General features: G+C 52.2%; 39 non-coding genes and 48 pseudogenes across 39 annotated transcripts; all 87 read right to left on the minus strand.

The window, feature by feature from the left end:
- Positions 1-9: 9 nt before the first annotated feature.
- LOC143952602 (5S ribosomal RNA) lies at positions 10-128 on the minus strand. Its single transcript, XR_013267763.1, has one exon. It is a non-coding gene; the product is annotated as a 5S ribosomal RNA (ribosomal RNA).
- A 109-nt stretch (positions 129-237) lies between these two features.
- On the minus strand, positions 238-356 carry LOC143948742 (5S ribosomal RNA). Its single transcript, XR_013265423.1, has one exon. It is a non-coding gene; the product is annotated as a 5S ribosomal RNA (ribosomal RNA).
- Positions 357-465: 109 nt separating this feature from the next.
- Positions 466-584, minus strand: LOC143943927 (5S ribosomal RNA; annotated as a pseudogene).
- Positions 585-693: 109 nt separating this feature from the next.
- On the minus strand, positions 694-812 carry LOC143948312 (5S ribosomal RNA; annotated as a pseudogene).
- A 109-nt stretch (positions 813-921) lies between these two features.
- Positions 922-1040, minus strand: LOC143945711 (5S ribosomal RNA; annotated as a pseudogene).
- Positions 1041-1149: 109 nt separating this feature from the next.
- On the minus strand, positions 1150-1268 carry LOC143943775 (5S ribosomal RNA; annotated as a pseudogene).
- A 110-nt stretch (positions 1269-1378) lies between these two features.
- LOC143954599 (5S ribosomal RNA) lies at positions 1379-1497 on the minus strand. Its single transcript, XR_013269575.1, has one exon. It is a non-coding gene; the product is annotated as a 5S ribosomal RNA (ribosomal RNA).
- A 327-nt stretch (positions 1498-1824) lies between these two features.
- On the minus strand, positions 1825-1943 carry LOC143952550 (5S ribosomal RNA). Its single transcript, XR_013267716.1, has one exon. It is a non-coding gene; the product is annotated as a 5S ribosomal RNA (ribosomal RNA).
- A 109-nt stretch (positions 1944-2052) lies between these two features.
- Positions 2053-2171, minus strand: LOC143947585 (5S ribosomal RNA; annotated as a pseudogene).
- Positions 2172-2280: 109 nt separating this feature from the next.
- On the minus strand, positions 2281-2399 carry LOC143952705 (5S ribosomal RNA). Its single transcript, XR_013267856.1, has one exon. It is a non-coding gene; the product is annotated as a 5S ribosomal RNA (ribosomal RNA).
- Positions 2400-2726: 327 nt separating this feature from the next.
- Positions 2727-2845, minus strand: LOC143946026 (5S ribosomal RNA; annotated as a pseudogene).
- A 109-nt stretch (positions 2846-2954) lies between these two features.
- LOC143946528 (5S ribosomal RNA) lies at positions 2955-3073 on the minus strand (annotated as a pseudogene).
- Positions 3074-3182: 109 nt separating this feature from the next.
- On the minus strand, positions 3183-3301 carry LOC143947297 (5S ribosomal RNA; annotated as a pseudogene).
- Positions 3302-3410: 109 nt separating this feature from the next.
- LOC143943623 (5S ribosomal RNA) lies at positions 3411-3529 on the minus strand (annotated as a pseudogene).
- Positions 3530-3638: 109 nt separating this feature from the next.
- LOC143946322 (5S ribosomal RNA) lies at positions 3639-3757 on the minus strand (annotated as a pseudogene).
- A 109-nt stretch (positions 3758-3866) lies between these two features.
- On the minus strand, positions 3867-3985 carry LOC143944146 (5S ribosomal RNA; annotated as a pseudogene).
- Positions 3986-4094: 109 nt separating this feature from the next.
- On the minus strand, positions 4095-4213 carry LOC143947276 (5S ribosomal RNA; annotated as a pseudogene).
- Positions 4214-4322: 109 nt separating this feature from the next.
- LOC143952804 (5S ribosomal RNA) lies at positions 4323-4441 on the minus strand. Its single transcript, XR_013267946.1, has one exon. It is a non-coding gene; the product is annotated as a 5S ribosomal RNA (ribosomal RNA).
- Positions 4442-4550: 109 nt separating this feature from the next.
- On the minus strand, positions 4551-4669 carry LOC143948036 (5S ribosomal RNA; annotated as a pseudogene).
- A 109-nt stretch (positions 4670-4778) lies between these two features.
- On the minus strand, positions 4779-4897 carry LOC143945996 (5S ribosomal RNA; annotated as a pseudogene).
- A 109-nt stretch (positions 4898-5006) lies between these two features.
- Positions 5007-5125, minus strand: LOC143952864 (5S ribosomal RNA). Its single transcript, XR_013268000.1, has one exon. It is a non-coding gene; the product is annotated as a 5S ribosomal RNA (ribosomal RNA).
- A 327-nt stretch (positions 5126-5452) lies between these two features.
- On the minus strand, positions 5453-5571 carry LOC143952551 (5S ribosomal RNA). Its single transcript, XR_013267717.1, has one exon. It is a non-coding gene; the product is annotated as a 5S ribosomal RNA (ribosomal RNA).
- Positions 5572-5680: 109 nt separating this feature from the next.
- Positions 5681-5799, minus strand: LOC143947586 (5S ribosomal RNA; annotated as a pseudogene).
- Positions 5800-5908: 109 nt separating this feature from the next.
- LOC143953385 (5S ribosomal RNA) lies at positions 5909-6027 on the minus strand. Its single transcript, XR_013268472.1, has one exon. It is a non-coding gene; the product is annotated as a 5S ribosomal RNA (ribosomal RNA).
- A 109-nt stretch (positions 6028-6136) lies between these two features.
- Positions 6137-6255, minus strand: LOC143944032 (5S ribosomal RNA; annotated as a pseudogene).
- A 109-nt stretch (positions 6256-6364) lies between these two features.
- Positions 6365-6483, minus strand: LOC143945394 (5S ribosomal RNA; annotated as a pseudogene).
- A 109-nt stretch (positions 6484-6592) lies between these two features.
- Positions 6593-6711, minus strand: LOC143953461 (5S ribosomal RNA). Its single transcript, XR_013268541.1, has one exon. It is a non-coding gene; the product is annotated as a 5S ribosomal RNA (ribosomal RNA).
- A 109-nt stretch (positions 6712-6820) lies between these two features.
- On the minus strand, positions 6821-6939 carry LOC143947298 (5S ribosomal RNA; annotated as a pseudogene).
- A 109-nt stretch (positions 6940-7048) lies between these two features.
- Positions 7049-7167, minus strand: LOC143945828 (5S ribosomal RNA; annotated as a pseudogene).
- A 109-nt stretch (positions 7168-7276) lies between these two features.
- Positions 7277-7395, minus strand: LOC143948037 (5S ribosomal RNA; annotated as a pseudogene).
- Positions 7396-7504: 109 nt separating this feature from the next.
- LOC143944686 (5S ribosomal RNA) lies at positions 7505-7623 on the minus strand (annotated as a pseudogene).
- A 109-nt stretch (positions 7624-7732) lies between these two features.
- Positions 7733-7851, minus strand: LOC143946675 (5S ribosomal RNA; annotated as a pseudogene).
- A 109-nt stretch (positions 7852-7960) lies between these two features.
- LOC143945479 (5S ribosomal RNA) lies at positions 7961-8079 on the minus strand (annotated as a pseudogene).
- A 109-nt stretch (positions 8080-8188) lies between these two features.
- Positions 8189-8307, minus strand: LOC143945915 (5S ribosomal RNA; annotated as a pseudogene).
- Positions 8308-8416: 109 nt separating this feature from the next.
- LOC143948145 (5S ribosomal RNA) lies at positions 8417-8535 on the minus strand (annotated as a pseudogene).
- A 109-nt stretch (positions 8536-8644) lies between these two features.
- LOC143953060 (5S ribosomal RNA) lies at positions 8645-8763 on the minus strand. Its single transcript, XR_013268177.1, has one exon. It is a non-coding gene; the product is annotated as a 5S ribosomal RNA (ribosomal RNA).
- Positions 8764-8872: 109 nt separating this feature from the next.
- Positions 8873-8991, minus strand: LOC143946656 (5S ribosomal RNA; annotated as a pseudogene).
- Positions 8992-9099: 108 nt separating this feature from the next.
- On the minus strand, positions 9100-9218 carry LOC143945997 (5S ribosomal RNA; annotated as a pseudogene).
- Positions 9219-9327: 109 nt separating this feature from the next.
- On the minus strand, positions 9328-9446 carry LOC143944998 (5S ribosomal RNA; annotated as a pseudogene).
- A 109-nt stretch (positions 9447-9555) lies between these two features.
- LOC143952990 (5S ribosomal RNA) lies at positions 9556-9674 on the minus strand. The gene has a single exon (XR_013268113.1). It is a non-coding gene; the product is annotated as a 5S ribosomal RNA (ribosomal RNA).
- Positions 9675-9782: 108 nt separating this feature from the next.
- Positions 9783-9901, minus strand: LOC143952816 (5S ribosomal RNA). The gene has a single exon (XR_013267956.1). It is a non-coding gene; the product is annotated as a 5S ribosomal RNA (ribosomal RNA).
- Positions 9902-10010: 109 nt separating this feature from the next.
- LOC143954687 (5S ribosomal RNA) lies at positions 10011-10129 on the minus strand. The gene has a single exon (XR_013269651.1). It is a non-coding gene; the product is annotated as a 5S ribosomal RNA (ribosomal RNA).
- A 326-nt stretch (positions 10130-10455) lies between these two features.
- On the minus strand, positions 10456-10564 carry LOC143947730 (5S ribosomal RNA; annotated as a pseudogene).
- Positions 10565-10673: 109 nt separating this feature from the next.
- Positions 10674-10792, minus strand: LOC143946342 (5S ribosomal RNA; annotated as a pseudogene).
- Positions 10793-10901: 109 nt separating this feature from the next.
- LOC143943967 (5S ribosomal RNA) lies at positions 10902-11020 on the minus strand (annotated as a pseudogene).
- A 109-nt stretch (positions 11021-11129) lies between these two features.
- On the minus strand, positions 11130-11248 carry LOC143950374 (5S ribosomal RNA). The gene has a single exon (XR_013265782.1). It is a non-coding gene; the product is annotated as a 5S ribosomal RNA (ribosomal RNA).
- Positions 11249-11357: 109 nt separating this feature from the next.
- On the minus strand, positions 11358-11476 carry LOC143950562 (5S ribosomal RNA). The gene has a single exon (XR_013265918.1). It is a non-coding gene; the product is annotated as a 5S ribosomal RNA (ribosomal RNA).
- Positions 11477-11585: 109 nt separating this feature from the next.
- On the minus strand, positions 11586-11704 carry LOC143948754 (5S ribosomal RNA; annotated as a pseudogene).
- A 109-nt stretch (positions 11705-11813) lies between these two features.
- On the minus strand, positions 11814-11932 carry LOC143945529 (5S ribosomal RNA; annotated as a pseudogene).
- A 109-nt stretch (positions 11933-12041) lies between these two features.
- LOC143950343 (5S ribosomal RNA) lies at positions 12042-12160 on the minus strand. Its single transcript, XR_013265754.1, has one exon. It is a non-coding gene; the product is annotated as a 5S ribosomal RNA (ribosomal RNA).
- A 109-nt stretch (positions 12161-12269) lies between these two features.
- LOC143954032 (5S ribosomal RNA) lies at positions 12270-12388 on the minus strand. Its single transcript, XR_013269060.1, has one exon. It is a non-coding gene; the product is annotated as a 5S ribosomal RNA (ribosomal RNA).
- A 109-nt stretch (positions 12389-12497) lies between these two features.
- LOC143954604 (5S ribosomal RNA) lies at positions 12498-12616 on the minus strand. The gene has a single exon (XR_013269580.1). It is a non-coding gene; the product is annotated as a 5S ribosomal RNA (ribosomal RNA).
- Positions 12617-12725: 109 nt separating this feature from the next.
- Positions 12726-12844, minus strand: LOC143951326 (5S ribosomal RNA). Its single transcript, XR_013266609.1, has one exon. It is a non-coding gene; the product is annotated as a 5S ribosomal RNA (ribosomal RNA).
- Positions 12845-12953: 109 nt separating this feature from the next.
- LOC143949614 (5S ribosomal RNA) lies at positions 12954-13072 on the minus strand. Its single transcript, XR_013265504.1, has one exon. It is a non-coding gene; the product is annotated as a 5S ribosomal RNA (ribosomal RNA).
- Positions 13073-13372: 300 nt separating this feature from the next.
- LOC143943809 (5S ribosomal RNA) lies at positions 13373-13491 on the minus strand (annotated as a pseudogene).
- Positions 13492-13600: 109 nt separating this feature from the next.
- Positions 13601-13719, minus strand: LOC143945311 (5S ribosomal RNA). The gene has a single exon (XR_013265107.1). It is a non-coding gene; the product is annotated as a 5S ribosomal RNA (ribosomal RNA).
- Positions 13720-13828: 109 nt separating this feature from the next.
- Positions 13829-13947, minus strand: LOC143952406 (5S ribosomal RNA). Its single transcript, XR_013267586.1, has one exon. It is a non-coding gene; the product is annotated as a 5S ribosomal RNA (ribosomal RNA).
- A 109-nt stretch (positions 13948-14056) lies between these two features.
- Positions 14057-14175, minus strand: LOC143952750 (5S ribosomal RNA). The gene has a single exon (XR_013267897.1). It is a non-coding gene; the product is annotated as a 5S ribosomal RNA (ribosomal RNA).
- A 109-nt stretch (positions 14176-14284) lies between these two features.
- On the minus strand, positions 14285-14403 carry LOC143946032 (5S ribosomal RNA; annotated as a pseudogene).
- A 108-nt stretch (positions 14404-14511) lies between these two features.
- Positions 14512-14630, minus strand: LOC143945998 (5S ribosomal RNA; annotated as a pseudogene).
- Positions 14631-14739: 109 nt separating this feature from the next.
- On the minus strand, positions 14740-14858 carry LOC143946024 (5S ribosomal RNA; annotated as a pseudogene).
- Positions 14859-14967: 109 nt separating this feature from the next.
- On the minus strand, positions 14968-15086 carry LOC143952991 (5S ribosomal RNA). Its single transcript, XR_013268114.1, has one exon. It is a non-coding gene; the product is annotated as a 5S ribosomal RNA (ribosomal RNA).
- A 108-nt stretch (positions 15087-15194) lies between these two features.
- On the minus strand, positions 15195-15313 carry LOC143952817 (5S ribosomal RNA). Its single transcript, XR_013267957.1, has one exon. It is a non-coding gene; the product is annotated as a 5S ribosomal RNA (ribosomal RNA).
- A 109-nt stretch (positions 15314-15422) lies between these two features.
- Positions 15423-15541, minus strand: LOC143952486 (5S ribosomal RNA). Its single transcript, XR_013267658.1, has one exon. It is a non-coding gene; the product is annotated as a 5S ribosomal RNA (ribosomal RNA).
- A 326-nt stretch (positions 15542-15867) lies between these two features.
- On the minus strand, positions 15868-15976 carry LOC143947731 (5S ribosomal RNA; annotated as a pseudogene).
- Positions 15977-16085: 109 nt separating this feature from the next.
- On the minus strand, positions 16086-16204 carry LOC143946998 (5S ribosomal RNA; annotated as a pseudogene).
- A 109-nt stretch (positions 16205-16313) lies between these two features.
- On the minus strand, positions 16314-16432 carry LOC143946083 (5S ribosomal RNA; annotated as a pseudogene).
- A 109-nt stretch (positions 16433-16541) lies between these two features.
- LOC143950096 (5S ribosomal RNA) lies at positions 16542-16650 on the minus strand (annotated as a pseudogene).
- A 109-nt stretch (positions 16651-16759) lies between these two features.
- On the minus strand, positions 16760-16878 carry LOC143950563 (5S ribosomal RNA). Its single transcript, XR_013265919.1, has one exon. It is a non-coding gene; the product is annotated as a 5S ribosomal RNA (ribosomal RNA).
- A 109-nt stretch (positions 16879-16987) lies between these two features.
- Positions 16988-17106, minus strand: LOC143948756 (5S ribosomal RNA; annotated as a pseudogene).
- A 109-nt stretch (positions 17107-17215) lies between these two features.
- LOC143947307 (5S ribosomal RNA) lies at positions 17216-17334 on the minus strand (annotated as a pseudogene).
- Positions 17335-17443: 109 nt separating this feature from the next.
- On the minus strand, positions 17444-17562 carry LOC143951105 (5S ribosomal RNA). Its single transcript, XR_013266408.1, has one exon. It is a non-coding gene; the product is annotated as a 5S ribosomal RNA (ribosomal RNA).
- Positions 17563-17671: 109 nt separating this feature from the next.
- LOC143954033 (5S ribosomal RNA) lies at positions 17672-17790 on the minus strand. Its single transcript, XR_013269061.1, has one exon. It is a non-coding gene; the product is annotated as a 5S ribosomal RNA (ribosomal RNA).
- A 109-nt stretch (positions 17791-17899) lies between these two features.
- On the minus strand, positions 17900-18018 carry LOC143954605 (5S ribosomal RNA). Its single transcript, XR_013269581.1, has one exon. It is a non-coding gene; the product is annotated as a 5S ribosomal RNA (ribosomal RNA).
- Positions 18019-18127: 109 nt separating this feature from the next.
- Positions 18128-18246, minus strand: LOC143951327 (5S ribosomal RNA). The gene has a single exon (XR_013266610.1). It is a non-coding gene; the product is annotated as a 5S ribosomal RNA (ribosomal RNA).
- A 109-nt stretch (positions 18247-18355) lies between these two features.
- On the minus strand, positions 18356-18474 carry LOC143949626 (5S ribosomal RNA). Its single transcript, XR_013265505.1, has one exon. It is a non-coding gene; the product is annotated as a 5S ribosomal RNA (ribosomal RNA).
- Positions 18475-18583: 109 nt separating this feature from the next.
- On the minus strand, positions 18584-18702 carry LOC143949575 (5S ribosomal RNA; annotated as a pseudogene).
- Positions 18703-19002: 300 nt separating this feature from the next.
- LOC143943812 (5S ribosomal RNA) lies at positions 19003-19121 on the minus strand (annotated as a pseudogene).
- Positions 19122-19230: 109 nt separating this feature from the next.
- LOC143952052 (5S ribosomal RNA) lies at positions 19231-19349 on the minus strand. The gene has a single exon (XR_013267266.1). It is a non-coding gene; the product is annotated as a 5S ribosomal RNA (ribosomal RNA).
- A 109-nt stretch (positions 19350-19458) lies between these two features.
- LOC143950157 (5S ribosomal RNA) lies at positions 19459-19577 on the minus strand. Its single transcript, XR_013265585.1, has one exon. It is a non-coding gene; the product is annotated as a 5S ribosomal RNA (ribosomal RNA).
- A 109-nt stretch (positions 19578-19686) lies between these two features.
- On the minus strand, positions 19687-19805 carry LOC143944715 (5S ribosomal RNA; annotated as a pseudogene).
- A 109-nt stretch (positions 19806-19914) lies between these two features.
- Positions 19915-20033, minus strand: LOC143953072 (5S ribosomal RNA). Its single transcript, XR_013268188.1, has one exon. It is a non-coding gene; the product is annotated as a 5S ribosomal RNA (ribosomal RNA).
- A 109-nt stretch (positions 20034-20142) lies between these two features.
- On the minus strand, positions 20143-20261 carry LOC143945433 (5S ribosomal RNA). Its single transcript, XR_013265118.1, has one exon. It is a non-coding gene; the product is annotated as a 5S ribosomal RNA (ribosomal RNA).
- A 109-nt stretch (positions 20262-20370) lies between these two features.
- On the minus strand, positions 20371-20489 carry LOC143952340 (5S ribosomal RNA). Its single transcript, XR_013267526.1, has one exon. It is a non-coding gene; the product is annotated as a 5S ribosomal RNA (ribosomal RNA).
- A 109-nt stretch (positions 20490-20598) lies between these two features.
- On the minus strand, positions 20599-20717 carry LOC143943863 (5S ribosomal RNA; annotated as a pseudogene).
- A 109-nt stretch (positions 20718-20826) lies between these two features.
- Positions 20827-20945, minus strand: LOC143952525 (5S ribosomal RNA). Its single transcript, XR_013267693.1, has one exon. It is a non-coding gene; the product is annotated as a 5S ribosomal RNA (ribosomal RNA).
- Positions 20946-21054: 109 nt separating this feature from the next.
- Positions 21055-21173, minus strand: LOC143943693 (5S ribosomal RNA; annotated as a pseudogene).
- Between the last annotated feature and the right edge of the window lie 25 nt (positions 21174-21198).

Here is a 21198-nt window from a genome sequence, read left to right on the forward strand (position 1 = left end):
ATGGAAAAAAGCCTACGGCACCTGGTATTCCCAGGCGGTCTCCCATCCAGGTACCAACCAGGCCCGACCCTGCTTAGCATCCGAGATCAGACGAGATCGAGCGCATTCAGGGTGATGTGGCCACAGGCGATCTTGCACCCTACTTACAACTCTCTTGAAAAAAGCCAAGGTGGTCACCTCGGGCAATCGAGAGGAAAAATACAGCAGGTAGCCAAAGCCAACAACATAATGGAAAAAAGCCTACGGCACCTGGTATTCCCAGGCGGTCTCCCATCCAGGTACTAACCAGGCCAGACCCTGCTTAGCTTCCGAGATCAGACGAGATCGAGCGCATTCAGGGTGATGTGGCCGTAGGCGATCTTGCACCCTACTTACAACTCTCTTGACAAAAGCCAAGGTGGTCACCTCGGGCAATCGAGAGGAAAAATACAGCAGGTCGCCAAAGCCAAAAACATAATGGAAAAAAGCCTACGGCACCTGGTACTCCCAGGCGGTCTCCCATCCAGGTACTAACCAGGCCCGACCCTGCTTAGCATCCGAGATCATACGAGATCGAGCGCATTAAGGGTGAGGTGGCCGCAGGCAATTTAGCACCCTACTTACAACTCTCTTGACAAAAGCCAAGGTGGTCACCTCGGGCAATCGAGAGGAAAAATACAGCAGGTCGCCAAAGCCAACAACATAATGGAAAAAAGCCTACGGCACCTGGTATACTCAGGCGGTCTCCCATCCAGGTATTAACCAGGCCCGACCCTGCTTAGCATCCGACGTCAGACGAGATCGAGCGCATTCAGGGTGATGTGGCTGTAGGCGATCTTGCACCCTACTTACAACTCTCTTGACAAAAGCCAAGGTGGTCACCTCGGGCAAACGAGAGGAAAAATACAGCAGGTCGCCAAAGCCAACAACATAATGGAAAAAAGCCTACGGCACCTGGTATTCCCAGGTGGTCTCCCATCCAGGTACTAACCAGGCCCGTCCCTGCTTAGTATCCGAGATCAGACGAGATTGAGCGCATTCAGGGTGATGGGGCCGTAGGCGAACTTGCACCCTACTTACAACTCTCTTGACAAAAGCCAAGGTGGTCACCTCGGGCAATCGAGAGGAAAAATACAGCAGGTCGCCAAAGCCAACAACATAATGGAAAAAAGCCTACGGCACCTGGTATTCCCAGGCGGTCTCCCATCCAGGTACTAACCAGGCCCGACCCTGGTTAGCATCCGAGATCAGACGAAATCTAGCGCATTCAGGGTGATGTGGCCGTAGGCAATCTTGCACCCTACTTACAACTCTCTTGACAAAAGCCAAGGTGGTCACCTCGGGCAATCGAGAGGAAAAATACAGCAGGTCGCCAAAGCCAACAACATTAATGGAAAAAAGCCTACGGCACCTGGTATTCCCAGGCGGTCTCCCATCCAGGTACTTACCAGGCCCGACCCTGCTTAGCATCCGAGATCCAACGAGATTGAGCGCATTCAGGGTGATGTGGCCGTAGGCGATCTTGCACCCTACTTACAACTCTCTTGACAAAAGCCAAGGTGGTCACCTCAGGCAATGGAGAGGAAAAATACAGCAGGTCGCCAAAGCCAACAACATAATGGAAAAAAGCCTACGGCACCTGGTATTCCCAGGCGGCCTCACATCCAGGTACCAACCAGGCCCGACCCTGCTTTGCATACGAGAACGAGCGCATTCAGGGTAATGTGGCCGTAGGCGATCTTGCACCCTATTTACAACTCTCTTGACAAAAGCCAAGCTGGTCACCTCGGGCAATCGAGAGGAAAAATACAGCAGGTCGCCAAAGCCAACAACATAATGGAAAAAAGCCTACGGCACCCGGTATTCCCAGGCGGTCTCCCATCCAGGTACTAACCAGGCCCGACCCTGCTAAGCATCCGAGATCAGACGAGATCGAGCGCATTCAGGGTGATGTGGCCGTAGGCGATCTTGCACCCTGCTTAAAACTCTCTTGACAAAAGCCAAGGTGGTCACCTCGGGCAATCGAGAGGAAAAATACAGCAGGTCGCCAAAGCCAACAACATAATGGAAAAAAGCCTACGGCACCTGGTATTCCCAGGCGGTCTCCCATCCAGGTATTAACCAGGCCTGACCCTGCTTAGCATCCGACGTCAGACGAGATCGAGCGCATTCAGGGTGATGTGGCTGTAGGCGATCTTGCACCCTACTTACAACTCTCTTGACAAAAGCCAAGGTGGTCACCTCGGGCAAACGAGAGGAAAAATACAGCAGGTCGCCAAAGCCAACAACATAATGGAAAAAAGCCTACGGCACCTGGTATTCCCAGGCGGTCTCCCATCCAGGTACTAACCAGGCCCGACCCTGCTTAGCATCCGAGATCAAACGAGATCGAGCGCATTCAGGGTGATGTGGCAGTAGGCAATCTTACACCCTACTTAGAACTCTCTTGACAAAAGCCAAGGTGGTCACCTCGGGAAATCGAGAGGAAAAATACAGCAGGTCGCCAAAGCCAGCAACATAATGGAAAAAAGCCTACGGCACCTGGTATTCCCAGGCGGCCTCACATCCAGGTACCAACCAGGCCCGACCCTGCTTTGCATACGAGAACGAGCGCATTCAGGGTAATGTGGCCGTAGGCGATCTTGCACCCTATTTACAACTCTCTTGACAAAAGCCAAGCTGGTCACCTCGGGCAATCGAGAGGAAAAATACAGCAGGTCGCCAAAGCCAACAACATAATGGAAAAAAGCCTACGGCACCCGGTATTCCCAGGCGGTCTCCCATCCAGGTACTAACCAGGCCCGACCCAGCTTAGCATCCGACGTCAGACGAGATCGAGCGCATTCAGGGTGATGTGGCTGTAGGCGATCTTGCACCCTACTTACAACTCTCTTGACAAAAGCCAAGGTGGTCACCTCGGGCAAACGAGAGGAAAAATACAGCAGGTCGCCAAAGCCAACAACATAATGGAAAAAAACCTACGGCACCTGGTATTCCCAGGTGGTCTCCCATCCAGGTACTAACCAGGCCCGTCCCTGCTTAGTATCCGAGATCAGACGAGATTGAGCGCATTCAGGGTGATGGGGCCGTAGGCGAACTTGCACCCTACTTACAACTCTCTTGACAAAAGCCAAGGTGGTCACCTCGGGCAATCGAGAGGAAAAATACAGCAGGTCGCCAAAGCCAACAACATAATGGAAAAAAGCCTACGGCACCTGGTATTTCCTGGCGGTCTCGCATCCAGGTACTAACCAGGCCCGACCCTGCTTAGCATCCGAGATCAGACGAGATCGAGCACATTCATGGTGATGTGGCCGTAGGCGTTCTTGCACCCTACTTACAACTCTCTTGACAAAAGCCAAGGTGGTCACCTCGGGCAAACGAGAGGAAAAATGCAACAGGTCGCCAAAGCCAACAACATAATGGAAAAAAGCCTACGGCACCTGGTATTCCCAGGCGGTCTCCCATCCAGGTACTAACCATGCCAGACCCTGCTTAGCATCCGAGATCAGACGAGATCGAGCGCATTCAGGGTGATGTGGCCGTAGGCGATCTTGAACGCTACTTACAACTCTCTTGACAAAAGCCAAGGTGGTCACCTCGGGCAATCGAGAGGAAAAATACAGCAGATCGCCAAAGCCAACAACATAATGGAAAAAAGCCTACGGCACCTGGTATTCCCACGCGGTCTACCATCCAGGTACTAACCAGGCCCGACACTGCTTAGCATCCGAGATCAGACGAGATCAAGCGCATTCAGGGTGATGTGGCAGTAGGCGATCTTGCACCCTACTTACAACTCTCTTGACAAAAGCCAAGGTGGTCACCTCGGGCAATCGAGAGGAAAAATACAGCTGGTCGCCAAAGCCAAAAACATAATGGAAAAAAGCCTACGACACCTGGTACTCCCAGGCGGTCTCCCATCCAGGTACTAACCAGACCAGACCCTGCTTAGCATCCGAGATCAGATGAGATCGAGCGCATTCAGGGTGATGTGGCCGTAGGCGATCTTGCACCCTACTTACAACTCTCTTGACAAAAGCCAAGGTGGTCACCTCGGGCAATCGAGAGGAAAAATACAGCTGGTCGCCAAAGCCAAAAACATAATGGAAAAAAGCCTACGACACCTGGTACTCCCAGGCGGTCTCCCATCCAGGTACTAACCAGGCCCGACCCTGCTTAGCATCTGAGATCATACGAGATCGAGCGCATTAAGGTTGATGTGGCCGCAGGCAATTTAGCACCCTACTTACAACTCTCTTGACAAAAGCCAAGGTGGTCACCTCGGGCAATCGAGAGGAAAAATACAGCAGGTCGCCAAAGCCAATAACATAATGGAAAAAAGCCTACGGCACCTGGTATTCCCAGGCGGTCTCGCATCCAGGTACTAACCAGGCCCGACCCTGCTTAGCATCCGAGATCAGACGAGATCGAGCGCATTCAGGGTGATGTGGCCGTAGGCAATCTTGCACCCTACTTACAACTCTCTTGACAAAAGCCAAGGTGGTCACCTCGGGCAATCGAGAGGAAAAATACAGCAGGTCGCCAAAGCCAACAACATAATGGAAAAAAGCCTACGGCACCTGGTATTCCCAGGCGTTCTCCCATCCAGGTACTAACCATGCCAGACCCTGCTTAGCATCCGAGATCAGAAGAGATCGAACGCATTCAGGGTGATGTGGCCGTAGGCGATCTTGAACCCTACTTACAACTCTCTTGACAAAAGCCAAGGTGGTCACCTCGGGCAATCGAGAGGAAAAATACAGCAGGTCGCCAAAGCCAACAACATAATGGAAAAAAGCCTACGGCACCTGGTATTCCCAGGCGGTCTACCATCCAGGTACTAACCAGGCCCGACACTGCTTAGCATCCGAGATCAGACGAGATCAAGCGCATTCAGGGTGATGTGGCAGTAGGCGATCTTGCACCCTACTTACAACTCTCTTGACAAAAGCCAAGGTGGTCACCTCGGGCAATCGAGAGGAAAAATACAGCAGGTCGCCAAAGCCAACAACATAATGGAAAAAAGCCTACGGCACCTGGTATTCCCAGGCGGTCTCCCATCCAGGTACTTACCAGGCCCGACCCTGCTTAGCATCCGAGATCAGACGAGATTGAGCGCATTCAGGGTGATGTGGCCGTAGGCGTTCTTGCACCCTACTTACAACTCTCTTGACAAAAGCCAAGGTGGTCACCTCAGGCAATGGAGAGGAAAAATACAGCAGGTCGCCAAAGCCAACAACATAATGGAAAAAAGCCTACGGCACCTGGTATTCCCAGGCGGCCTCACATCCAGGTACCAACCAGGCCCGACCCTGCTTTGCATACGAGAACGAGCGCATTCAGGGTAATGTGGCCGTAGGCGATCTTGCACCCTATTTACAACTCTCTTGACAAAAGCCAAGCTGGTCACCTCGGGCAATCGAGAGGAAAAATACAGCAGGTCGCCAAAGCCAACAACATAATGGAAAAAAGCCTACGGCACCCGGTATTCCCAGGCGGTCTCCCATCCAGGTACTAACCAGGCCCGACCCTGCTAAGCATCCGAGATCAGACGAGATCGAGCGCATTCAGGGTGATGTGGCCGTAGGCGATCTTGCACCCTGCTTAAAACTCTCTTGACAAAAGCCAAGGTGGTCACCTCGGGCAATCGAGAGGAAAAATACAGCATGTCGCCAAAGCCAACAACATAATGGAAAAAAGCCTACGGCACCTGGTATTCCCAGGCGGTCTCCCATCCAGGTATTAACCAGGCCTGACCCTGCTTAGCATCCGACGTCAGACGAGATCGAGCGCATTCAGGGTGATGTGGCTGTAGGCGATCTTGCACCCTACTTACAACTCTCTTGACAAAAGCCAAGGTGGTCACCTCGGGCAAACGAGAGTTAAAATACAGCAGGTCGCCAAAGCCAACAACATAATGGAAAAAAGCCTACGGCACCTGGTATTCCCAGGCGGTCTCCCATCCAGGTACTAACCAGGCTCGACCCTGCTTAGCATCCGAGATCAGACGAGATCGAGCGCATTCAGGGTGATGTGGCCGTAGGCAATCTTGCACCCTACTTACAACTCTCTTGACAAAAGCCAAGGTGGTCACCTCGGGCAATCGAGAGGAAAAATACAGCAGGTCGCCAAAGCCAACAACATAATGGAAAAAAGCCTACGGCACCTGGTATTCCCAGGCGGTCTCCCATCCAGGTACTAACCAGGCCCGACCCTGTTTAGCATCCGACGTCAGACGAGATCGAGTGCATTCAGGGTGATGTGGCTGTAGGCGATCTTGCACCCTACTTACAACTCTCTTGACAAAAGCCAAGGTGGTCACCTCGGGCAATCGAGAGGAAAAATACAGCAGGTCGCCAAAGCCAACAACATAATGGAAAAAAGCCTACGGCACCTGGTATTCTCAGGCGGTCTCCCATCCAGGTACTAGCCAGGCCTGACCCTGCTTAGCATCCGAGATCAGACGAGATCGAGCGCATTCAGGGTGATGTGGCAGTAGGCGATCTTGCACCCTACTTACAACTCTCTTGACAAAAGCCAAGGTGGTCACCTCGGGCAATCGAGAGGAAAAATACAGCAGGTCGCCAAAGCCAAAAACATAATGGAAAAAAGCCTACGGCACCTGGTACTCCCAGGCGGTCTCCCATCCAGGTACTAACCAGGCCCGACCCTGCTTAGCATCCGAGATCATACGAGATCGAGCGCATTAAGGGTGATGTGGCCGCAGGCAATTTAGCACCCTACTTACAACTCTCTTGACAAAAGCCAAGGTGGTCACCTCGGGCAATCGAGAGGAAAAATACAGCAGGTCGCCAAAGCCAACAACATAATGGAAAAAAGCCTACGGCACCTGGTATTTCCTGGCGGTCTCGCATCCAGGTACTAACCAGGCCCGACCCTGCTTAGCATCCGAGATCAGACGAGATCGAGCACATTCATGGTGATGTGGCCGTAGGCGTTCTTGCACCCTACTTACAACTCTCTTGACAAAAGCCAAGGTGGTCACCTCGGGCAAACGAGAGGAAAAATGCAACAGGTCGCCAAAGCCAACAACATAATGGAAAAAAGCCTACGTCACCTGGTATTCCCAGGCGGTCTCCCATCCAGGTACTAACCATGCCAGACCCTGCTTAGCATCCGAGATCAGACGAGATCGAGCGCATTCAGGGTGATGTGGCCGTAGGCAATCTTGCACCCTACTTACAACTCTCTTGACAAAAGCCAAGGTGGTCACCTCGGGCAATCGAGAGGAAAAATACAGCAGGTCGCCAAAGCCAACAACATAATGGAAAAAAGCCTACGGCACCTGGTATTCCCAGGCGTTCTCCCATCCAGGTACTAACCATGCCAGACCCTGCTTAGCATCCGAGATCAGAAGAGATCGAACGCATTCAGGGTGATGTGGCCGTAGGCGATCTTGAACCCTACTTACAACTCTCTTGACAAAAGCCAAGGTGGTCACCTCGGGCAATCGAGAGGAAAAATACAGCAGGTCGCCAAAGCCAACAACATAATGGAAAAAAGCCTACGGCACCTGGTATTCCCAGGCGGTCTCGCATCCAGGTACTAACCAGGCCCGACCCTGCTTAGCATCCGAGATCAGACGAGATCGAGCACATTCATGGTGATGTGGCCGTAGGCGTTCTTGCACCCTACTTACAACTCTCTTGACAAAAGCCAAGGTGGTCACCTCGGGCAAACGAGAGGAAAAATGCAACAGGTCGCCAAAGCCAACAACATAATGGAAAAAAGCCTACGGCACCTGGTATTCCCAGGCGGTCTCCCATCCAGGTACTAACCATGCCAGACCCTGCTTAGCATCCGAGATCAGACGAGATAGAGCGCATTCAGGGTGATGTGGCCGTAGGCGATCTTGAACCCTACTTACAACTCTCTTGACAAAAGCCAAGGTGGTCACCTCGGGCAATCGAGAGGAAAAATACAGCAGGTCGCCAAAGCCAACAACATAATGGAAAAAAGCCTACGGCACCTGGTATTCCCACGCGGTCTACCATCCAGGTACTAACCAGGCCCGACACTGCTTAGCATCTGAGATCAGACGAGATCAAGCGCATTCAGGGTGATGTGGCAGTAGGCGATCTTGCACCCTACTTACAACTCTCTTGACAAAAGCCAAGGTGGTCACCTCGGGCAATCGAGAGGAAAAATACAGCAGGTCGCCAAAGCCAAAAACATAATGGAAAAAAGCCTACGGCACCTGGTACTCCCAGGCGGTCTCACATCCAGGTACTAACCAGACCAGACCCTGCTTAGCATCCGAGATCAGATGAGATCGAGCGCATTCAGGGTGATGTGGCCGTAGGCGATCTTGCACCCTACTTACAACTCTCTTGACAAAAGCCAAGGTGGTCACCTCGGGCAATCGAGAGGAAAAATACAGCAGGTCGCCAAAGCCAAAAACATAATGGAAAAAAGCCTACAACACCTGGTACTCCCAGGCGGTCTCCCATCCAGGTACTAACCAGGCCCGACCCTGCTTAGCATCTGAGATCATACGAGATCGAGCGCATTAAGGTTGATGTGGCCGCAGGAAATTTAGCACCCTACTTACAACTTTCTTGACAAAAGCCAAGGTGGTCATCTCGGGCAATCGAGAGGAAAAATACAGCAGGTCGCCAAAGCCAATAACATAATGGAAAAAAGCCTACGGCACCTGGTATTCCCAGGCGGTCTCCCATCCAGGTACTAACCAGGCCCGACCCTGCTTAGCATCCGAGATCAGACGAGATCGAGCGCATTCAGGGTGATGTGGCCGTAGGCGATCTTGCACCCTACTTACAACTCTCTTGACAAAAGCCAAGGTGGTCACCTCGGGCAATCGAGAGGAAAAATACAGCAGGTCGCCAAAGCCAACAACATAATGGAAAAAAGCCTACGGCACCTGGTATTCCCAGGCGGTCTCCCATCCAGGTACTAACCATGCCAGACCCTGCTTAGCATCCGAGATCAGAAGAGATCGAACGCATTCAGGGTGATGTGGCCGTAGACGATCTTGAACCCTACTTACAACTCTCTTGACAAAAGCCAAGGTGGTCACCTCGGGCAATCGAGAGGAAAAATACAGCAGGTCGCAAAGCCAACAACATAATGGAAAAAAGCCTACGGCACCTGGTATTCCCAGGCGGTCTACCATCCAGGTACTAACCAGGCCCGACACTGCTTAGCATCCGAGATCAGACGAGATCAAGCGCATTCAGGGTGATGTGGCAGTAGGCGATCTTGCACCCTACTTACAACTCTCTTGACAAAAGCCAAGGTGGTCACCTCGGGCAATCGAGAGGAAAAATACAGCAGGTCGCCAAAGCCAAAAACATAATGGAAAAAAGCCTACGGCACCTGGTACTCCCAGGCGGTCTCACATCCAGGTACTAACCAGGCCCGACCCTGCTTAGCATCCGAGATCAGACGAGATCGAGCGCATTTAGGGTGATGTGGCCGCAGGCGATCTTGCACCCTACTTACAACTCTCTTGACAAAAGCCAAGGTGGTCACCTCGGGCAATCGAGAGGAAAAATACAGCAGGTCGCCAAAGCCAACAACATAATGGAAAAAAGCCTACGGCACCTGGTATTCCCAGGCGGTCTCCCATCCAGGTACTAACCAGGCTTGACCCTGCTTAGCATCTGAGATCAGATGAGATCGAGCGTATTCAGGGTGATGTGGCCGTAGGCAATCTTGAACCCTACTTACAACTCTCTTGACAAAAGCCAAGGTGGTCACCTCGGCAATCGAGAGGAAAAATACAGCAGGTCGCCAAAGCCAACAACATAATGGAAAAAAGCCTACGGCACCTGGTATTCCCAGGCGGTCTCCCATCCAGGTACTAACCAGGCTCGACCCTGCTTAGCATCCGAGATCAGACGAGATCAAGCGCATTCAGGATGATGTGGCCACAGGCGATCTTGCACCCTACTTACAACTCTCTTGAAAAAAGCCAAGGTGGTCACCTCGGGAAATCGAGAGGAAAAATACAGCAGGTCGCCAAAGCCAACAACATAATGGAAAAAAGCCTACGGCACCTGGTATTCCCAGGCGGTCTCCCATCCAGGTACTAAACAGACCCGACCCTGCTTAGCATCCGAGATCAGACGAGATCGAGCGCATCCAGGGTGATGTAGCCGCAGGCGATCTTGCACCCTACTTACAACTCTCTTGACAAAAGCCAAGGTGGTCACCTCGGACAATCGAGAGGAAAAATACAGCAGGTCGCCAAAGCCAACAACATAATGGAAAAAAGTCTACGGCACCTGGTATTCCCAGGGGGTCTCCCATCCAGGATCGACCCTGCTTAGCATCCGAGATCAGACGAGATTGAGCGCATTCAGGGTGATGTGGCCGTAGGCAATCTTGAACCCTACTTACAACTCTCTTGACAAAAGCCAAGGTGGTCACCTCGGGCAATCGAGAGGAAAAATACAGCAGGTCGCCAAAGCCAACAACATAATGGAAAAAAGCCTACGGCACCTGGTATTCCCAGGTGGTCTCCCATCCAGGTACTAACCAGGCCCGACCCTGCTTAGCATCCGAGATCGAGCGCATTCAGGGTGATGTGGCTGTAGGCGATCTTGCACCCTACTTACAACTCTCTTGACAAAAGCCAAGGTGGTCACCTCGGGCAATCGAGAGGAAAAATACAGCAGGTCGCCAAAGCCAACAACATAATGGAAAAAAGCCTACGGCACCTGGTATTCCCAGGCGGACTCCCATCCAGGTACTAACCAGGCCCGACCCTGGTCAGCATCCGAGATCAGACGAGATCGAGCGCATTCAGGGTGATGTGGCAGTAGGCAATCTTGAACCCTACTTACAACTCTCTTGACAAAAGCCAAGGTGGTCACCTCGGGCAATTGAGAGGAAAAATACAGCAGGTCGCCAAAGCCAACAACATAATGGAAAAAAGCCTACGGCACCTGGTATTCCCAGGCGGTCTACCATCCAGGTACTAACCAGGCCCGACCCTGCTTAGCATCCGAGATCAGACGAGATCAAGCGCATTCAGGGTGATGTGGCAGTAGGCGATCTTGCACCCTACTTACAACTCTCTTGACAAAAGCCAAGGTAGTCACCTCGGGCAATCGGGAGGAAAAATACAGCAGGTCGCCAAAGCCAACAACATAATGGAAAAAAGCCTACGGCACCTGGTATTCCCAGGCGGTCTCCCATCCAGGTACTATCCAGGCCCGACCCTGCTTAGCATCCGAGATCAGATGAGATCGAGCGCATTCAGGGTGATGTGGCCGTAGGCAATCTTGCACCCTATTTACAACTCTCTTGACAAAAGCCAAGGTGGTCACCTCGGGCAATCGAGAGGAAAAATACAGCAGGTCACCAAAGCCAACAACATAATGGAAAAAAGCCTACGGCACCCGGTATTCCCAGGCGGTCTCCCATCCAGGTACTAACCAGGCCCGACCCTGCTTAGCAACCGAGATCAGACGAGATCGAGCGCATTCAGGGTGATGTGGCCGTAGGCAATCTTGCACCCTACTTAAAACTCTCTTGACAAAAGCCAAGGTGGTCACCTCGGACAATCGAGAGGAAAAATACAGCAGGTCGCCAAAGCCAACAACATAATGGAAAAAAGCCTACGGCACCCGGTATTCACAGGCGGTCTCCCATCCAGGTATTAACCAGGCACGACCCTGCTTAGCATCCGACGTCAGACGAGATCGAGCGCATTCAGGGTGATGTGGTTGTAGGCGATCTTGCACCCTACTTACAACTCTCTTGACAAAAGCCAAGGTGGTCACCTCGGGCAAACGAGAGGAAAAATACAGCAGGTCGCCAAAGCCAACAACATAATGGAAAAAAGCCTACGGCACCTGGTATTCCCAGGCGGTCTCCCATCCATGTACTAACAAGGCCCGACCCTGCTTAGCATCCGAGATCAGACGAGATCGAGCCCATTCAGGGTGATGTGGCCGTAGGCGATCTTGCACTCTACTTACAACTCTCTTGACAAAAGCCAAGGTGGTCACCTCGGGCAATAGAGAGGAAAAGTACAGCAGGTCGCCAAAGCCAACAACATAATGGAAAAAAGCCTACGGCACCTGGTATTTCCAGGCGGTCTCCCATCCAGGTACTAACCAGGCCCGACCCTGCTTAGCATCCGAGATCAGATGAGATCGAGCGCATTCAGGGTGATGTGGCCGTAGGCAATCTTGCACCCTACTTACAACTCTCTTGACAAAAGCCAAGGTGGTCACCTCGGGCAATAGAGAGGAAAAGTACAGCAGGTCGCCAAAGCCAACAACATAATGGAAAAAAGCCTACGGCACCTGGTATTTCCAGGCGGTCTCCCATCCAGGTACTAACCAGGCCCGACCCTGCTTAGCATCCGAGATCAGATGAGAGCGGGCGCATTCAGGATGATGTGGCCGTAGGCGCTCTTGCACCCTACTTACAATTCTCTTGACAAAAGCCAAGGTGGTCACCTCGGGCAATCGAGAGGAAAAATATAGCAGGTCGCCAAAGCCAACAACATAATGGAAAAAAGCCTACGGCACCCGGTATTCCCAGACGGTCTCCCATCCAGGTACTAACCAGGCCCCACGCTGCTTAGCATCCGAGATCAGACGAGATCGAGCGCATTCAGGGTGATGTGGCCATAGGCGATCTTGCACCCTACTTACAACTCTCTTGACAAAAGCCAAGGTGGTCACCTCGGGCAATCGAGAGGAAAAATACAGCAGGTCGCCAAAGCCAACAACATAATGGAAAAAAGCCTACGGCACCTGGTATTCCCAGGCGGTCTCCCATCCAGGTACTAACCAGGCCCGACACTGCTTAGCATCCGAGATCAGACGAGATCGAGCGCATTCAGGGTGATGTGGCCGTAGGCAATCTTGCACCCTACTTACAACTCTCTTGACAAAAGCCAAGGTGGTCACCTCGGGCAATCGAGAGGAAAAATACAGCAGGTCGCCAAAGCCAACAACATAATGGAAAAAAGCCTACGGCACCTGGTATTCCCAGGCGGTCTCCCATCCAGGTACTAACCAGGCCCGACCCTGCTTAGCATCCGAGATCAGACGAGATCGAGCACATTCAGGGTGATTTGGCCGTAGGCAATCTTGCATCCTACTTACAACTCTCTAGACAAAAGCCAAGGTGGTCACCTCGGGCAATCGAGAGGAAAAATAAAGCAGGTCGCCAAAGCCCACAACATAATGGAAAATAGCCTATGGCACCGGGTATTCCCAGGCTTAGCATCCGAGATCAGACGAGATCGAGCGCATTCAGGGTGATGTGGCCGTAGGCGATCTTGCACCCTACTTACAACTCTCTTGACAAAAGCCAAGGTGGTCACCTCGGGCAATCGAGAGGAAAAATACAGCAGGTCGCCAAAGCCAACAACATAATGGAAAAAAGCCTACGGCACCTGGTGTTCCCAGGCGGTCCCCCATCCAGGTACTAACCAGGCGAGACCCTGCTTAGCATCCGAGATCAGATGAGATCGAGTGCATTCAGGGTGATGTGGCTGTAGGCGATCTTGCATCCTACTTACAACTCTCTTTACAAAAGCCAAGGTGGTCACCTCGGGCAATCGAGAGGAAATATACAGCAGGTCGCCAAAGCCAACAACATAATGGAAAAAAGCCTACGGCACCTGGTATTCCCAGGCGGTCTCCCATCCAGGTACTAACCAGGCCCGACCCTGCTTAGCATCCGAGATCAGATGAGATCGAGCGCATTCAGGGTGATGTGGCCGTAGGCGATCTTGCCCCCTACTTACAACTCTCTTGACAAAAGCCAAGGTGGTCACCTCGGGCAATCGAGAGGAAAAATACAGCAGGTCGCCAAAGCCAACAACATAATGGAAAAAAGCCTACGGCACCTGGAATTCCCAGGCGATCTCCCATCCAGGTACTAACCAGGCGCGACCCTGCTTAGCATCCGAGATCAGACGAGATCGAGCGCATTCAGGGTGATGTGGCCGTAGGCTATCTTGCACCCTACCTACAACTCTCTTGACAAAAGCCAAGGTGGTCACCTAGGGCAATCAAGAGGAAAAATACAGCAGGTCGCCAAAGCCAACAAAATAATGGAAAAAAGCCTACGGCACCTGGTATTCCCAGGCGGTCTCCCATCCAGGTACTAACCAGGCCCGACCCTACTTAGCATCCGAGATCAGACGAGATCGAGCGCATTCTGGGTGATGTGGCCGTAGGCGATCTTGCACCCTACTTACAACTCTCTTGACAAAAGCCAAGGTGGTCACCTCGGGCAATCGAGAGGAAAAATACAGCAGGTCGCCAAAGCCAACAACATAATGGAAAAAAGCCTACGGCACCTGGTATTCCCAGGCGGTCTCCCATCCAGGTACTAACCATGCCAGACCCTGCTTAGCATCCGAGATCAGAAGAGATCGAACGCATTCAGGGTGATGTGGCCGTAGGCGATCTTGAACCCTACTTACAACTCTCTTGACAAAAGCCAAGGTGGTCACCTCGGGCAATCGAGAGGAAAAATACAGCAGGTCGCAAAGCCAACAACATAATGGAAAAAAGCCTACGGCACCTGGTATTCCCAGGCGGTCTACCATCCAGGTACTAACCAGGCCCGACACTGCTTAGCATCCGAGATCAGACGAGATCAAGCGCATTCAGGGTGATGTGGCAGTAGGCGATCTTGCACCCTACTTACAACTCTCTTGACAAAAGCCAAGGTGGTCACCTCGGGCAATCGAGAGGAAAAATACAGCAGGTCGCCAAAGCCAAAAACATAATGGAAAAAAGCCTACGGCACCTGGTACTCCCAGGCGGTCTCACATCCAGGTACTAACCAGGCCCGACCCTGCTTAGCATCCGAGATCAGACGAGATCGAGCGCATTTAGGGTGATGTTGCCGCAGGCGATCTTGCACCCTACTTACAACTCTCTTGACAAAAGCCAAGGTGGTCACCTCGGGCAATCGAGAGGAAAAATACAGCAGGTCGCCAAAGCCAACAACATAATGGAAAAAAGCCTACGGCACCTGGTATTCCCAGGCGGTCTCCCATCCAGGTACTAACCAGGCTTGACCCTGCTTAGCATCTGAGATCAGATGAGATCGAGCGTATTCAGGGTGATGTGGCCGTAGGCAATCTTGAACCCTACTTACAACTCTCTTGACAAAAGCCAAGGTGGTCACCTCGGCAATCGAGAGGAAAAATACAGCAGGTCGCCAAAGCCAACAACATAATGGAAAAAAGCCTACGGCACCTGGTATTCCCAGGCGGTCTCCCATCCAGGTACTAACCAGGCTCGACCCTGCTTAGCATCCGAGATCAGACGAGATCAAGCGCATTCAGGATGATGTGGCCACAGGCGATCTTGCACCCTACTTACAACTCTCTTGAAAAAAGCCAAGGTGGTCACCTCGGGAAATCGAGAGGAAAAATACAGCAGGTCGCCAAAGCCAACAACATAATGGAAAAAAGCCTACGGCACCTGGTATTCCCAGGCGGTCTCCCATCCAGGTACTAAACAGGCCCGACCCTGCTTAGCATCCGAGATCAGACGAGATCGAGCGCATCCAGGGTGATGTAGCCGCAGGCGATCTTGCACCCTACTTACAACTCTCTTGACAAAAGCCAAGGTGGTCACCTCGGACAATCGAGAGGAAAAATACAGCAGGTCGCCAAAGCCAACAACATAATGGAAAAAAGTCTACGGCACCTGGTATTCCCAGGGGGTCTCCCATCCAGGATCGACCCTGCTTAGCATCCGAGATCAGACGAGATTGAGCGCATTCAGGGTGATGTGGCTGTAGGCAATCTTGAACCCTACTTACAACTCTCTTGACAAAAGCCAAGGTGGTCACCTCGGGCAATCGAGAGGAAAAATACAGCAGGTCGCCAAAGCCAACAACATAATGGAAAAAAGCCTACGGCACCTGGTATTCCCAGGTGGTCTCCCATCCAGGTACTAACCAGGCCCGACCCTGCTTAGCATCCGAGATCGAGCGCATTCAGGGTGATGTGGCTGTAGGCGATCTTGCACACTACTTACAACTCTCTTGACAAAAGCCAAGGTGGTCACCTCGGGCAATTGAGAGGAAAAATACAGCAGGTCGCCAAAGCCAACAACATAATGGAAAAAAGCCTACGGCACCTGGTATTCCCAGGCGGACTCCCATCCAGGTACTAACCAGGCCCGACCCTGGTCAGCATCCGAGATCAGAAGAGATCGAGCGCATTCAGGGTGATGTGGCAGTAGGCAATCTTGAACCCTACTTACAACTCTCTTGACAAAAGCCAAGGTGGTCACCTCGGGCAATTGAGAGGAAAAATACAGCAGGTCGCCAAAGCCAACAACATAATGGAAAAAAGCCTACGGCACCTGGTATTCCCAGGCGGTCTACCATCCAGGTACTAACCAGGCCCGACCCTGCTTAGTATCCGAGATCAGACGAGATCAAGCGCATTCAGGGTGATGTGGCAGTAGGCGATCTTGCACCCTACTTACAACTCTCTTGACAAAAGCCAAGGTAGTCACCTCGGGCAATGGAGAGGAAAAATACAGCAGGTCGCCAAAGCCAACAACATAATGGAAAAAAGCCTACGGCACCTGGTATTCCCAGGCGGCCTCCCATCCAGGTACCAACCAGGCCCGACCCTGCTTTGCATACGAGAACGAGCGCATTCAGGGTAATGTGGCCGTAGGCAATCTTGCACCCTATTTACAACTCTCTTGACAAAAGCCAAGGTGGTCACCTCGGGCAATCGAGAGGAAAAATACAGCAGGTCACCAAAGCCAACAACATAATGGAAAAAAGCCTACGGCACCCGGTATTCCCAGGCGGTCTCCCATCCAGGTACTAACCAGGCCCGACCCTGCTTAGCAACCGAGATCAGACGAGATCGAGCGCATTCAGGGTGATGTGGCCGTAGGCAATCTTGCACCCTACTTAAAACTCTCTTGACAAAAGCCAAGGTGGTCACCTCGGACAATCGAGAGGAAAAATACAGCAGGTCGCCAAAGCCAACAACATAATGGAAAAAAGCCTACGGCACCCGGTATTCACAGGCGGTCTCCCATCCAGGTATTAACCAGGCACGACCCTGCTTAGCATCCGACGTCAGACGAGATCGAGCGCATTCAGGGTGATGTGGTTGTAGGCGATCTTGCACCCTACTTACAACTCTCTTGACAAAAGCCAAGGTGGTCACCTCGGGCAAACGAGAGGAAAAATACAGCAGGTCGCCAAAGCCAACAACATAATGGAAAAAAGCCTACGGCACCTGGTATTCCCAGGCGGTCTCCCATCCATGTACTAACAAGGCCCGACCCTGCTTAGCATCTGAGATCAGACGAGATCGAGCCCATTCAGGGTGATGTGGCCGTAGGCGATCTTGCACTCTACTTACAACTCTCTTGACAAAAGCCAAGGTGGTCACCTCGGGCAATAGAGAGGAAAAGTACAGCAGGTCGCCAAAGCCAACAACATAATGGAAAAAAGCCTACGGCACCTGGTATTTCCAGGCGGTCTCCCATCCAGGTACTAACCAGGCCCGACCCTGCTTAGCATCCGAGATCAGACGAGATCGAGCGCATTCAGGGTGATGTGGCCGTAGGCAATCTTGCACCCTACTTACAACTCTCTTGACAAAAGCCAAGGTGGTCACCTCGGGCAATAGAGAGGAATAGTACAGCAGGTCGCCAAAGCCAACAACATAATGGAAAAAAGCCTACGGCACCTGGTATTTCCAGGCGGTCTCCCATCCAGGTACTAACCAGGCCCGACCCTGCTTAGCATCCGAGATCAGATGAGAGCGGGCGCATTCAGGATGATGTGGCCGTAGGCGCTCTTGCACTCTACTTACAATTCTCTTGACAAAAGCCAAGGTGGTCACCTCGGGCAATCGAGAGGAAAAATATAGCAGGTCGCCAAAGCCAACAACATAATGGAAAAAAGCCTACGGCACCCGGTATTCCCAGACGGTCTCCCATCCAGGTACTAACCAGGCCCCACGCTGCTTAGCATCCGAGATCAGACGAGATCGAGCGCATTCAGGGTGATGTGGCCATAGGCGATCTTGCACCCTACTTACAACTCTCTTGACAAAAGCCAAGGTGGTCACCTCGGGCAATCGAGAGGAAAAATACAGCAGGTCGCCAAAGCCAACAACATAATGGAAAAAAGCCTACGGCACCTGGTATTCCCAGGCGGTCTCCCATCCAGGTACTAACCAGGCCCGACACTGCTTAGCATCCGAGATCAGACGAGATCGAGCGCATTCAGGGTGATGTGGCCGTAGGCAATCTTGCACCCTACTTACAACTCTCTTGACAAAAGCCAAGGTGGTCACCTCGGGCAATCGAGAGGAAAAATACAGCAGGTCGCCAAAGCCAACAACATAATGGAAAAAAGCCTACGGCACCTGGTATTCCCAGGCGGTCTCCCATCCAGGTACTAACCAGGCCCGACCCTGCTTAGCATCCGAGATCAGACGAGATCGAGCACATTCAGGGTGATTTGGCCGTAGGCAATCTTGCATCCTACTTACAACTCTCTTGACAAAAGCCAAGGTGGTCACCTTGGGAAATCGAGACGAAAAATACAGCAGGTCGCCAAAGCCAACAACATAATGGAAAAAAGCCTACGGCACCCGGTATTCCCAGGCGGTCTCCCATCCAGGTACTAACCAGGGCAGACCCTGCTTATCATCTGAGATCAGACGAGATCGAGCGCATTCAGTGTGTTTTGGCAGTAGGCGATCTTGCACCCTACTTACAACTCTCTAGACAAAAGCCAAGGTGGTCACCTCGGGCAATCGAGAGGAAAAATAAAGCAGGTCGCCAAAGCCAACAACATAATGGAAAATAGCCTATGGCACCGGGTATTCCCAGGCTTAGCATCCGAGATCAGACGAGATCGAGCGCATTCAGGGTGATGTGGCCGTAGGCGATCTTGCACCCTACTTACAACTCTCTTGACAAAAGCCAAGGTGGTCACCTCGGGCAATCGAGAGGAAAAATACAGCAGGTCGCCAAAGCCAACAACATAATGGAAAAAAGCCTACGGCACCTGGTGTTCCCAGGCGGTCCCCCATCCAGGTACTAACCAGGCGAGACCCTGCTTAGCATCCGAGATCAGATGAGATCGAGTGCATTCAGGGTGATGTGGCTGTAGGCGATCTTGCATCCTACTTACAACTCTCTTTACAAAAGCCAAGGTGGTCACCTAGGGCAATCGAGAGGAAAAATACAGCAGGTCGCCAAAGCCAACAAAATAATGGAAAAAAGCCTACGGCACCTGGTATTCCCAGGCGGTCTCCCATCCAGGTACTAACCAGGCCCAACCCTACTTAGCATCCGAGATCAGACGAGATCGAGCGCATTCTGGGTGATGTGGCCGTAGGCGATCTTGCACCCTACTTACAACTCTCTTGACAAAAGCCAAGGTGGTCACCTCGGGCAATCGAGAGGAAAAATACAGCAGGTCGCCAAAGCCAACAACATAATGGAAAAAAGCCTACGGCACCTGGTATTCCCAGGCGGTCTCCCATCCAGGTACTAACCAGGCCCGACCCTGCTTGGCATCCGAGATCAGACGAGATCGAGCGCATTCAGGGTGATGTGGCCGTAGGCGATCTTGCACCCTACTTACAACTCTCTTGACAAAAGCCAAGGTGGTCACCTCGGGCAATCGAGAGGAAAAATACAGCAGGTCGCCAAAGCCAACAACATAATGGAAAAAAGCCTACGGCACCTGGTGTTCCCAGGCGGTCTCCCATCCAGGTACTAACCAGGCCCGACCCTGCTTGGCATCTGAGTTTAAACGAGATCGAGCGCATTCAGGGTGATGTGGCCGTAGGCAATCTTGCACCCTACTTACAACTCTCTTGACAAAAGCCAAGGTGGTCACCTCGGGCAATCGAGAGGAAAAATACAGCAGGTCGCCAAAGCCAACAACATAATGGAAAAAAGCCTACGGCACCTGGTATTCCCAGGCGGTCTCCCATCCAGGTACTAACCAGGCCCGACCCTGCTTAGCATCCGAGATCAGACGAGATCGAGCGCATTCAGGGTGATGTGGCCGTAGGCAATCTTGCACCCTACTTACAACTCTCTTGACAAAAGCCAAGGTGGTCACCTCGGGCAATCAAGAGGAAAAATACAGCAGGTCGCCAAAGCCAACAACATAATGGAAAAAAGCCTACGGCACCTGGTATTCCCAGGCGGTCTCCCATCCAGGTACTAACCAGGCCCGACCCTGCTTAGCATCCGAGATCAGATGAGATCGAGCGCATTCAGGGTGATGTGGCCGTAGGCGATCTTGCACCCTACTTACAACTCTCTTGACAAAAGCCAAGGTGGTCACCTCGGGCAATCGAGAGGAAAAATACAGCAGGTCGCCAAAGCCAACAACATAATGGAAAAAAGCCTACGGCACCTGGTATTCCCAGGCGGTCTCCCATCCAGGTACTAACCAGGCCCGACCCTGCTTGGCATCCAAGATCAGACGAGATCGAGCGCATTCAGGGTGATGTGGCCGTAGGCGATCTTGCACCCTACTTACAACTCTCTTGACAAAAGCCAAGGTGGTCACCTCGGGCAATCGAGAGGAAAAATACAGCAGGTCGCCAAAGCCAACAACATAATGGAAAAAAGCCTACGGCACCTGGTATTCCCAGGCGGTCTCCCATCCAGGTACTAACCAGGCCCGACCCTGCTTGGCATCTGAGTTTAGACGAGATCGAGCGCATTCAGGGTGATGTGGCCGTAGGCAGTGTTGCACCCTACTTACAACTCTCTTGACAAAAGCCAAGGTGGTCACCTCGGGCAAACGAGAGGAAAAATACAGCAGGTCGCCAAAGCCAACAACATAATGGAAAGAAGCCTACGGCACCTGGTATTCCCAGGCGGTCTCCCATCCAGGTACTAACCAGGCCCGACCCTGCTTAGCATCTGAGATCAGAAGAGATCGAGCGCATTCAGGGTGATGTGGCCGTAGGCAATCTTGCACCCTACTTACAACTCTCTTGACAAAAGCCAAGGTGGTCACCTCGGGTAATCAAGAGGAAAAATACAACAGGTCGCCAAAGCCAACAACATAATGGAAAAAAGCCTACGGCACCTGGTATTCCCAGGCGGTCTCCCATCCAGGTACTAACTAGGCCCGACCCTGCTTAGCATCAGAGATCAGACGAGATCGAGCGCATTCAGGGTGATGTAGCCGTAGGCGATCTTGCCCCCTACTTACAACTCT

The sequence above is a fragment of the Lithobates pipiens genome, unplaced genomic scaffold, assembly GCF_037356315.1.
Source record: "Lithobates pipiens isolate NorthernLeopardFrog02 unplaced genomic scaffold, aLitPip1_a1.2 Scaffold_30, whole genome shotgun sequence".
Lineage (NCBI taxonomy): Eukaryota > Metazoa > Chordata > Amphibia > Anura > Ranidae > Lithobates > Lithobates pipiens.